Below are 10,585 nucleotides of genomic sequence, written 5' to 3'. Positions count from 1 at the left end.
TAATTCCTTAAGATTTGACCAGGTAGGTCATTGAAATTCCTGGGGAAAATAGGATTTATGCATGATATAAGCATACTGTGGGTATCGCAGGGTTTTCCCTGCATCATTTGGTATTAAAGAAGAATTGTGATTGAAACATTTGATATTAAAGCAACACAAAGAAATTATGTGTGAAAATTTCTTTGAAAAGAATTTATAACAGAGTTTTCTTTTGGAGGTGTGTATACAGGTGAATGGTGATGAAAGTAGGCAAGAGGAGATCAGATTCTAATATGACAAATAGTAAGCACACAGAGATATAATATAGCAGAATATTGGGAGAATTGCGCAAAGAAACAAAAGACAATCCATTCAAAGTGTCGGTGAATGGTAGAACAAGATCATGTAGAAGTCTTGAATATGACATGGTATGTTTTTATTTTGATTTGATTTGAAAATTGGAGTGTGTGGTCTTTATATTGATACACAAGTAACAGCAAAAGAAGGTGAGAAGATTGCAACAACCTAGAGCAAGGAGTGCTCAATTGGTTCTAGAGGAAAGAACTAGAGAGATGTTAGAAGACTGAGCTCAGAGGAGAGAAGCATAGTAAGGCATATGTAGCAAGAAGGAGACTTGTTACTCCAGAGGTATTGTTGCAACTCACAAGAAGGTCATAAGGGAAATTCCATAGAGGATGTCAATGGAATTGTTAAGTAATGAAGGAAGTTGGTAAGACTTTATAAGTGAAAGAAGAAGTGGCCAGAACCAAGTATTTCATTGTGATTGAAATACGAGAGGGCAGTTGTGTTCTTAGAAGATGTAGATGAGTTGAAGCCTAAAGGAGCAGAGAGAAGTGCTCAAAAGAGGTTCGAGAGATAGAGAACCAAGGACTTGCCAAAAGACCAAGTATCGAGGAAAGCTTGGTGAGGTAAGTGGCAGCAGGGAGGACTTGCTATTGCAGAGGCTTTAAGGCAGCGCATAGTGAATGAGTGAGGAACTCATAGAGATGGAGGAGAAAATGACTACTGATAGTCATAACAGAGGTTCTGAGGAAGACCACAGTAGAAGGAAAGTGAAGAAGGAGGATGCTAGGGAAAATGGCAAGAGAATGAGTCAAGAGGAATTTTACAAGGAAATTGCAGAGATGAAAGAACAACTCGATGCATTAATGATGATACTTGAGGAAAACCAGAGATTAGGTTGGGTATTAAAGAAGAAGCCAGTAAGGTGGCATAAACTACAGAGAAGGATACAATAGAAGAAAGTAAAGTGGCTAATGGGAGAACTCAGAGAAGCTAATTTGGAAATGGAAGTTTCCATTTGTAAACGAGAACAAGGTGAAATTCTAGATGAAGATGAAGAATGGAGATTAGTGATTTATTGGGATAGTTTAGAGCAGCATACTGAAGTGTTGCCAAAGGAAGAAGAGACATTGAGGTCTTATGTTTTTAATTATAATGATTGTTTTGTGAGTGCAGGTTTTGTAGAGGATTGGAAACCTTATGAAGCTGTCATAAAACTTGATAAAAATTACCAGAGTTCAGAGGAGAACTTGGATCAGCACACTGAAGTACTAACAAAGGATGAAGAGTACCTTTCAGAGGATAAGTATTCTAGAGTAGAGTATGATGAAGAATGCCTCTTTAATGAGGAAAATATTGAATTGTTGTAGCAGAAAGAGATTATTGATGAATTAATATTTGGAGATGTTACAAAACAAGGACAATTCTTTGTGGGAAAAGGAGATGAAGATCAGTCTGAAAAACTGATATGTGAAACGTTAGTTGAGGCTGTTGAGCCATACATTTTTCAAACTGACAATTGTTGTGTGAATACAGGGATTATAAGTGTTGAACAGGAACTTATTTCTGTGGAGATGAATGAGACAGAATTGTCTATGGAAGGTAGTCCAATTAGATTGTTGGGCGATAGTGACCGTGTAAAGGATAAAGCTAGAAATGAAGAGCATTATGATAAGACACTTGCTAAATGTAAGGAGGAAATTGAATTACTGGAGAAGTTGCTAGGAGGAAATGGAAATAGAAAAGAAGTGGTTACAATAGTACTTAACAGTGCTAGAGGGTCTCTAAAAGACATGGAGACAGATGAGTGTTTTGATTTACAAACTAACAGTTTGTTTGCAGGAACAACGAATAGAATGAATGACTGTGATGTTGTGATCAAATAAATTGAACATAAGTTATTTGGAAATTAAATGGAAGTTCAGAAGCAACAAGAGGGTAAGGATGTAAGGGTGGCAGTAAGGAACCGACAAATACAAATTGAAGGTAACCAGTAGAAGATTCAAGGAAAATTTAAAGAAGAGACTATGATAGCTGAAAACATAGTAAAGGATCATCATTCCATCATGATGATAGGCACAATGGAGATAACTAGAGAAGCTGTTGAGGCAGTGAATAAAGAAGAAGGACTAAACTCTCATCAAAGGAACAATGAATGGTAGACAGAATTGGAGCTACTAGAGAAATGGATGAAAGCACCAGTTGGAAAGAAAGACCCTGATGAAGATTGCAAAGGATATGCAAGAGAGGAAGAGGAAAGAGTCCAACAAAGAAGTGAGTTGGACATAGAAATTGAACTGATGATAGATTTGATGAGAAAAGAGTCTCAAAGAAAGGAGACAACAGAAATGAAGCAAAGCAACAACAAGAAAAAGACAGCAGCAGACTGTGAGAGCATAGCTAGTAAGGAAATGCAACATAAAGTGTGGAACCTTGGAGAACAACAAACAACAACAGCAACCAAGGACGGACTACAGAACAAAGTATGGGATCCATGAGAACACAAATCAAAGCACATGATTAATTTCAACCTTGAGAGTCTGATGCAGGAGCATTCAACTCAACAATATCATTGTATCTTAGTAGACATAGAGGGTCTTGTATTTTCAAGGAATTTGGTTTCCTATGTTTTGAATTAATGTAATTATTAAGGTTTTGAGTCATTTTAATGAGAGAAGCTAGAATAGGGATTTAATTGAGTATAGTGAAGCATATTAGTAAATATTCTCGAATGTAGGAGAACATGAGAGAATTAGGATAGTTGAGAGATTGAGAGATTTGAGAATTAATTGTAAATCTTATATTAAGAGCTCATTCATGATTTTGTGGATTAGTGAGAATCCTTAGAGATAAGGAAGAGATTTTAGGGTTTTTGTTGAGAATATTATGGATGTAAACCAGGAATTGGTTGTATAATCCCTTTTGTATAAATGTAATCTTAAAAGGCATAGTCAATGGTTCGTTAGCTTGTTAGGCGAGTCAAGTTAGTAGTTAGAGGTTTGAATTGTAAGCCTACGGGCAGATTGTGAAACAAAGGCCACTAATACTGGAATTCAGGCCTGCGAGAAGAAATTGTGTAAATATCTTGTTATTAATACAAACAACTCAATTATGAGTTTGTGTGTGTGTTGGAGTAATTTAATTATAATTTTTGTGTGAACTAGAGTAGTTTTGTGTAACAGAGGTTGCGGGCAGAGTTCAACATAACAAAAAGTAGAAGAATGATATGGAGGATCGTATTGATTGTTGAATCTGATTGAATGATCAAAGTAAAGCTATGGAGGGATAGTGATCAAAAGAGTACGCAAATTTAAGCTCAGGAGAAGTTGTGCAGTAGAACAACGAAAGAACAAGAAACCCTGAAGTAATCTGAAACCATGGAAGAACATTGAAGGATGGCGTAAAACCAAAGTAAAGAGGTGATTAGTAACCGCGGTGGGGGTAGAAAGTACAGGATGCCTTGATCGCGATTGAAGGCGTGAAATTGTTATTAGTCATCGATTGCAAAAATTAATTCTTACATCACAGTCCACTACGACATTAAACCTGTAGTTAACTTGCGTGCTAGTTGGAGGGCCGCAGACTCTAGGATTTGTTGGTTTCTGATAGGTCCCTATAATACTAGTAATTACCCCATTACTATTGTAGTTGTATCCCTTATTAATATTGTTGTGCCCCTATTGTCCCCATATTTTTATTACTGTGCCTCATAGAATCCCTCTATTGTTATTTTTGTGGCTTTATATTATTATTGTTAGGTCGGCTGGGTTATATTGTGACTCCTTAGACTCCTATATATAGAAAGGAGGTTTTGTCATTTGAATCGTCCAAGAATTGCTCATTTATGTAATGTAAAGGAGGTTTCCCCCTCGAAGAGGCTGAATTCTAAGGTGTGGATCTATCTTTTCTATCTTTTTCTTGAGCTGGTTTCATAAAATTTGGTATCAGAGCTTTGGATTCTAGGGTTTCGCTGCTCCAAACAGGTCATAGTGGCATTTTCACTGCTCCGAACGACTTTCCCGAATGACTCCGAATGATTTTCCCGAACGATTGTCCGAACGACTTTCCCGAACGATTGTCCGAACAATTTTCCCGAACGACTGTTCGAACGAATTTCCCGAATGACTGTCCGAACGATTTTCCCGAACGACTTTTCTGAACGAGTTTACACCCGAGTTTTGCCCATTGTGCGGGCTCATCCATGCACTGCAAAACTCCTTATATTTATGTACCCATGGGCACTACATGGGTACATCAATATAATAAGTGGGTTGTACTAATAACAATAAGGGGTTACACTAGTAGTATAGGGGCCTAACATGCCCCTCTCCTTCAAAAATCGTTGTCCTCAATTCTTGAGTAGTTCTTGATGATTCTGTATAAAATTCTTGTCCTCCCATGTGGAATCTTCAGTAGGTAAGTTCTTCCACTTGATGAGATACTCTGAAATTGATCGATTTCGTAGCTGTTGGGTTCTTGTTTCTGTGACTGCTCCAGGTTCCAATATCATTTTTCCTTCCTCTTCAATTTCTGGCAATATTGTTTGAATTGAGATCTTTTGCAACTTTTGAACATGTTGACAGGGTGCTACAACTATTGGAGGAGAAACAATTATATGCAAAAAGATCCAAATGTTTCTTTGGAGTACAAGAGGTGGAATATCTGGGTCATATTGTGTCTCATGAAGGAGTTAAGGTAGACCCTAGCAAAATTAAAGCCATTAAGGAATGGAAAATCCCCACATCCATAAAGCATCTGCGAGGATTTCTCGGGTTGACAGGGTATTATCGCAAGTTTGTTAAGAATTATGGGAGAATAGCAGCACCTCTAACAACATTATTGAAGAAAGATTCATTTTCATGGACTCCAGAAGCAACAAAGGCCTTTGAACATCTTAAAGAGGCAATGTGCCAAGCACCGGTCTTAGCTACACCGGACTTCACAAAAACCTTTATTGTGGAACGTGATGCTTCAGGAAATGGAATTGGTGCTGTTTTAATGCAAGATGAAAGACCCATTGCTTTTGAAAGTCATCCAATCAAGGGAAAGTTTTTACACAAAGCTGTTTATGAGAAGGAAATGTTGGCAATACTACATGCACTTAAGAAATGGCGACCCTACCTAATGGGAAGACACTTCAAGGTAAAAACGGATCATGATAGCCTTAAATACTTTTTAGAACAAAGATTATCCTTTGAAGAGAAACAAAAGTCGGTCACAAAGATGTTGGGTTATGACTTTGAAATCATCTACAAAAAAGGGAAGCAAAATGTGCTGGTAGATGCACTCTCAAGAAAGGATGAGGATGTGGAAGCGTTGTTGTGTGCCATTTCTATTATCCAGCCAGATTGGATAAATGAAGCAAGGGAGGAGTGGAAGAATGATGAAGAAGTGTGGGCACTTATTCAAAAGTTACAACAAGATTCTAGTACATCTGATACATTTAGCTGGAAAAATGATTCGTTATGGTACAAAGATCGCTTATACCTCTGTAAGAATTCACAACTCAAACAAAATATTCTTATGGAATTGCACACTTCTCCCTTAGGAGGGCACTGAGGATTTCTAAAAACTTGCCACAGGGTTAAAAAGGAATTTTTTTGGGATGGCCTTAAATTAGATATTCAAAAGTTTGTGGTTGAATGTTTGGTTTGCCAACAAAATAAAGTTGAAACAATTAAGACCTTGGGTCTATTACAACCTTTATCCATTCCAGCCAACGACGGGAGGAGGTTTCAATGGATTTTATCACAGGTTTACCCAAGTATGAGGGAAAGAGTGTCATCATGGTGGTAGTTGACAGACTTACCAAGTATGCACACTTTTGTGCATTATCACATCCATTGAAAGCCAGTACAAATTCTACTGCATTTATGGAAACAATTCAAAAGCTACATGGAAACCCAAAGATTATTGTAAGTGACAGAGATCCCATTTTCACTGGAAATTTTTGGACATAATTATTTTCTTGTCTTGGTACTTAGTTAGCTCATAGCTCATCTTATTATCCTCAATCTGATGGGAAAACTCAGATAGTAAACAAATGTTTGGAAGGATATCTTCGTTGCTTTGTATCTGATAAATAGACACAATGGGTCAAATGGTTGCCTCTGGTGGAATGGTGGTATAACACTTCCTTCCATACAGCAACAAAAATGACCCCATTTATGGCACTTTATGGATATCAGCCACCATCCATCACATCATATTTAAGAGAAAATTCTAAGGTTCAAGCAGTGGAACATCACATTGAACATCAACAACAAGTCCTCCAACTCTTAAAGGATAACCTCATGTTGGCACAGAATAGAATGAAACAACAGGCAGATCAACATCGCAGTGAAAGAAGTTTTGATGTAGGCAATTGTGTATTCCTACGGCTACAACAATATAAACAAATGTCCCTCAAGCAAGCCAAGAAGGATAATAAATTATCACCAAAGTATTATGGTCCGTACGAGGTGTTGCAAAAGATTGGTACTATGGCATACAAATTGGAGCTTCCTGCAGCGTCTGGAGTGCACCTAGTTTTCCATGTTTCATGTTTAAAGAAGGTTATAGGTGACAAGCTCCCAGTTCAAACAATATTGCCAGAACTTGACAAGGAAGGAATAATTATATTGGAACCAGAAGCAGTCACTGAAACAAGAACTCGACAGCTAGGAAATCGATCAATCTCAGAGTGTCTCATCAAGTGGAAGAACTTATCTGTTGAAGATTCCACATGGGAGGATGAGAATTTTATACAGAAGCATCCAGAACTACTCAAGTGTTGAGGAAAACACTTTTTTTGAAGGAGAGGGGCATGATAGGTCCCTATAATACTAGTTATTACCCCATTACTATTGTAGTTGTATCCCTTATTAATATTGTTGTGCCACTATTGTACCCATATTTTTATTACTGTGCCTCATAAAATCCCTCTATTGTTATTTTTGTGGCTTTATATTATTATTGTTAGGGCGGCTGGGTTATATTGTGACTCCTTAGACTCCTATATATAGAAAGGAGGTTTTTTCATTTGAATCATCCAAGAATTGCTCATTTATGTAATGTAAAGGAGGTTGCCCCCTCGAAGAGGCTAAATTGTAAGGCGTGGATCTATCTTTTCTATCTTTTCTTGAGCTGGTTTCATAACAGTTTCCGTCATCCTACGGATATCGGCCATAAATATGATTAGACGATAATCTCTGACCGGACCCAAAGTTTTATAGACTGAGGACTTATAATTCCTATCGGCTCAGTGAGGTGATTAAACGTTGTGCAAGTTTCCGATGCGATATCATTACAGACTGTCAGATCAAATGGGTTTTGATCTATGATGCAAAATCACCAAGAAACTCTGTGACCGGAAAGGATATCAACCATCAAATTAAAGGTAATATCGAAAGTGGAGATTGAGTGATAAGACTTGTGGAGAGCAGACCCGAGAAGGTTATAGGTGCGGTTTTATTCCATTTGAAATCCAGTTTTGTTATCGTATATGCGAGGCGATGAAGTCACCAGTTGGTACAATGTGAGATTGCGACAATCATTGATATGGTGGACGAAATCAATGGTGGAAAGCGTGATCGCATGTCGCAGATCGAAAGTTTTGAATGCCAAGTTCTTAAGAGTCTTTGAATCTCGCGATAACGATAAAGGAAATAATTGGTAAATGTGCAAAGGTTGAGGAAATAGGAAAATGTATGGTTCATGTACGCTTTGTGGATTATTTCTATTATATAAGGATTATAATAGAAATAAAACGATATAAGGCTTACGGGGTTAAGTCCAAATATAATCCAAGTGAAAGAGTGGGGTTTGGTTATATGTGCGGGCATAAGGATTAACGAAGGTTTAATGAAGAGTGTGTATAAAGTCCCAATGAAAAAGGATTGATTAAGGGACGGACTAGGGTTAGTATCAAATCATTCGACATGAGATCTAGTTAAGGAGCCTTAAACCTTAATTCCTAAAGATTTGATCGTGAAGGTCATTGAAATTCCTGGGGAAAATAGGATATATGCATGATATATGCATATTGTGGGTATCACAGGGTTTTCCCTGCGTCAATTTGCAATTTCTCATGAAGTTTTATTCAGAATCATAAGACACAAACCTACTATATTGCTTTTTGGACATTAATTCACAATTTAAAATAAAAATCTCAAATATACAATAAAAAATCACACACCTGCAAATAACATTTTTCCTGGGAAAACAATCTGCAAAAAAACCTTAATGCCTACTTGCATTAATTTGATTAATAAAGATGTATTACAATTGCTTTGCTCAATTGAGTACAACCTGCAAGTGCATAACCTATATCTCTACTCTCTAAGAAACTCCGACACAGACTTAGTCAAATTTTGTCTTGCTTGAGCTCTTATTTATTTCCAATGTTCCTTGAGAAATTAGGCCCCTATTACTTAGGAATTTCTCAAAAATGGATTGCATAATTCCTTAGGTTGATCATCGGACTGCATGCAACACATGTACACTCAAGACTAATCTACAATTGATGTTACATTGCCTTGGAATCTCCACCAAGCTTGGGGAACTCGAATTCTCTGTAGGGACTAGCTATTTTGGGCTGATTGATGGGTTAATTGGATGATCACTAAGATTTACTGAAGTCCCACTATGTAATTGACCTTCCAGTAGTTCCTCCGATTGGAACTAGTTTAACTGAAAACAACCTTAGATAACTAACTTTGATTGCCACAAATTAGCAATCACACATGCCTAACTGAACTCTAACTCCTCCAACTTGAATTTACTGAGTAAACTCGGTTACAAAAGCCATTTCACACATGTTAATTGCATCCAAGCTATTTTTTGATGTGGAAATTCGAATTTTCTCAATTTAATCAAGGAAAAGTCAAATTGAGAGTTTCTTGCTGCGTTTTTCAACATCTTATAGTAGGATTGTTGCAAGTGGTAATAATTTGGGACAACCCTTAGCAACCAATCCCAACTCTTCTGGCTCCATCCCTAATGGATTTTAGCTCAATCTCTAGCATCGTGTTACCCAACCAAGGAAGCAACAACTTGAGAACTACCTACCGAAAGCGACAATAGACCCCAAATTTGAGGTTCACTCAAGCCGCATTGGAAAATATATATAATATATGTGAGATCATGTGCTCATCGGGAAATTTCTAGGGATCAGGCCCATAGAAAAAGCCCTCTCTCACTGGGTCCAAATCAAGTGGAAACCCGTAGGCACAAACTAGCTAAAACTCAAAGCCAGTGGTTTCTTCACTATTGTATTCACTATCTTAGAGGATTGACCATGGGCCTTTGAGAATGGCCCATATTTTTTCAATTCAGTAGGGTTATATTTGTGTTTCTAGATAGAACACTTTGTGTTGGACAAGGAATACTCCGCAAAGGCTCCAGTTTAGATTTGGATGTACTCACTACCATGTAAGATGGGATGAAGAAACCCTCACCATTATTGGAAAATTTCTTGACAACTTTGTCAAAGTTTTTGAAGTGACTAAGCTAGCCAGATATATCTCTTATGTTCACATTTGCATTTATATGAACATTTTTGAACCACTCCTAAAATGCATTGAAAATTACAACCAAGACAAACTCTAGAAACAGACTCTCAATTATGAGTATATCCTATTTTGTTGTTGTAGATGCCTTGAATATGGCCATCCCTATCACAACTTCCCTTTGTTGGCCACTTCTACAAACCCTAACATGCCTCTCATGTATGATGATTCCAACTTCACTAAAGTAGAAAACAAGAATGATAACCCTAAAGTTTCCCCCCGCAAACCCATAGCTTTGAGGAAAAATTATCTAAATCTAATCATTTCAATCTGCTTTCTTCTCTCGAACACTCTGATCCCCCTTTTCCCAATTAACCACCTCAAATTGTCTTTCAAGACTTCTCCCTCCCCCTCCATCCTCCAACCAACCCCCTCCTTCGTTGATCCCCCATCTCTCTCGTTGATCCCCCATCTCTCTCGTTGATCAAACCTTCCATCTCCTCCATGTTTCCCCCCTCTTCCTTTGTTCCATCACCTCCCCCGCTAATGATTCTATCCCCAACGATGGATGGGTTGGATCATGCCTTCGACCAAAGTGAAGACATGGACCTTGATTCACTCAGCATGTCAAAAATGGCTAAAGCATGGAAGGGTAAATGCCCCTTCACTTTAATGAAACATCGAGTCCACTTGATGAGTTACGTGTACCTCACAAGTAGTCATGCAGCCTCACAATCAAACCTTGAAGTACCCATTTTTGGTTTTCTTGGAGCATGTTGTATCTTCTACAACACCCCCCAAATTTGTAGCATGTA

The sequence above is a fragment of the Pinus tabuliformis genome, chromosome Q (assembly GCF_031772625.1).
Source record: "Pinus tabuliformis cultivar Carrire ecotype Pingquan chromosome Q, CPIR1, whole genome shotgun sequence".
NCBI classification, from domain to species: Eukaryota; Viridiplantae; Streptophyta; class Pinopsida; order Pinales; family Pinaceae; genus Pinus; species Pinus tabuliformis.
Note: the sequence above shows the minus strand (reverse complement) of the source record.